The sequence below is a fragment of the Archocentrus centrarchus genome, chromosome 17 (genome assembly GCF_007364275.1).
Source record: "Archocentrus centrarchus isolate MPI-CPG fArcCen1 chromosome 17, fArcCen1, whole genome shotgun sequence".
In the NCBI taxonomy this organism is placed as follows: domain Eukaryota; kingdom Metazoa; phylum Chordata; class Actinopteri; order Cichliformes; family Cichlidae; genus Archocentrus; species Archocentrus centrarchus.
In genome coordinates this window covers 9,117,576-9,119,713 of record NC_044362.1, presented here as the reverse complement: position 1 = coordinate 9,119,713, position 2,138 = coordinate 9,117,576, and the positions used below count along the sequence as shown (strand labels likewise).

Sequence of the window (2,138 nt, the reverse complement as noted above, 5' to 3'; positions counted from 1 at the left end):
CCCAGGTGGAGCCACCCGTTCCCCCTCCACGTCGAAGTGAGAGAGAGACTGCAGGGAGACATAGAAATATGTTTCACCTACCCAGATCAGCATGTAATTCTGTGTCCTTTAGCCCAGATGTGTTCTCTCAGATACTAGCAGGGGTGGCCCTTTATACATCCAACCTTAGAGAAGGGATGGAGGAGTAGGAAGTCACCGAGGACGTTGACTTTTAGCAGGGGAGAATGTAGCCAGGTGAAATTGGAAGCGATTAAATAGAGGGTTAAACAGCCCCACCTGGTGGAGCATTGTTGTCATTCTCACTGAAGCTGGTTAGTCTCGCGAGAATGCGGAAATCCCGCGAGATTTCAGATCGAGGCTAGAGGCCAGACTAATGTCCCGTACGCCATCAGATCGCCGCAAAGCTGCTTGAGAAACCGATTGTTTGCCGCACGGTGTGGAAAAGCCAGAGCAGTGGAGCAGCGTAAGTGACCAAAGGCACAACATATACGTGTGATCCAGCGTGCATGGTATGTGCGCTATTTCAGAGACTGAGCTTATGTTTGCTCTTGCTGGTTTCAGAGGGGAGAAATCCAGTGATAGGCTGAGGTGGTGTGTTATAGCACAGGCTGACCACTGGAGTCAGAGTAAGTCACCGACTATTCCCTGGTGTTATGATGTGAAGTGTTATGTACTGTTTTGCTGTAAAACACTGGTTAGATTAACTTTATTGAGGGTATAGAGTTTAGTCGTGTTGTAATATTGTGAATGTGTTTGATTGTTTTATTCCTTTTCTTCTTGTCTTTGTTTTTTTTTATCAGAAAAGTGAGGCCACTGCTGTTGTCTGTAGGGAATTTGATTTGTACACAGTAGGAAAGCTTAGGCCTCCATTTTGTTTTCAATCTACAGCCGTTGATCTGTTCTGTGTCCATGAGCGGTGTTGAGGCTGGAGGAGGCAGGGGCACAGTGTATTGTTAAAGTTGAGACATTTGTTAATTAACCTCAAAACAAAGAATTAACGCTGTTCTTATTCTTTATTATGAGTTCAGTCGGGGAATAAAGACCCATTTTAAATTTTATTTGGTGTCAGTCCTGTCCTTTGCTGACCGGGCCACACTAATATATATATATATATATATATATATATATATATATTGTCAAGTGAAGTTGAGATCTTGATTGCCTGCTAGCCTAAGCTTGGTGCTGAATGATCATAATTCAAATTTATAGAACTGTTAGAGAATGGAATTATATGATTTAGAATCAGATGAGGAGTGTGTGTGTGTATCACAGAAATTATTTACATGCATTGTACTAAGGAAATTGCTAAATCCTTGAGCTGAGGGTAAAAAGAGGAACAGAAACTGTAGGAGTATAAGTAGGAGCAAAGGGGAAAAAACAAGCTGAAAATAACCTTAAGTGGAAAGCACCTAACAGGCCCATGTATTAATGAGAAATGAAGTAATGTTTAAGCCAAATACCATAATTGGAAGTTAGACAGTGGAGTGATAATTTGTCATGAGGATGTGTAAAAGCTAGGTTTGTGTCTTAGATTTAAACTATAAAAGGTGATGTGCAACAAACATCAACGAGAATTTCAGGAGTTTTCTCCCTGGACAAGAATCTGCACTGCAGAGAGGACAGCCCCAACCCTCTGTGGATACTAATTCGACTGAACAGTTCTGCCGGTATTCTCCCTGCTTCTCAGTGGATGTGGATGCACCTTTGCTGTGGAAATTCTATCTTTTGGACTTTGGACTGAGTCAGAGAAGATTTCTTGATCACAGCGTGAGGATTATAAATGGACAGTTTACAGAAGGACAGAAAACCTCTTCCTTTTGGACTTCTCCTTGTTCCCCGCTCCACGGAGGCAGCATTCAACGGACTGGGTTTTTGGCCAGGCGACTCATCCGAAGTCCTTTCCTCCCAAAAAGGATTTTCGAACAAAATTGGACGTTTTCATTTCCCCCTTCTTCAGCCACCCAGCTCATGAGTAATTCTTTTCTGATTGGAATTTAACTGTTTTGAGATTGGTAGTATGATTGATTAGAATTGATTCTGAGATCTGAATTTTGAATTAATAACTGAATTTTATGGATTGATTGAGAATTGATTTGAGCTACGCAACTGCTTGAGCTGAACTGGCAAAATAAAATTGA

General features: G+C 41.7%; 1 long non-coding RNA gene across 1 annotated transcript; it reads left to right on the top strand.

Moving 5' to 3' along the window:
- On the top strand, positions 1-1,040 carry LOC115795321 (uncharacterized). Its single transcript, XR_004021249.1, has 3 exons — positions 1-463; positions 562-626; positions 801-1,040. It is a non-coding gene; the product is annotated as an uncharacterized LOC115795321 (long non-coding RNA).
- Positions 1,041-2,138: the final 1,098 nt, after the last annotated feature.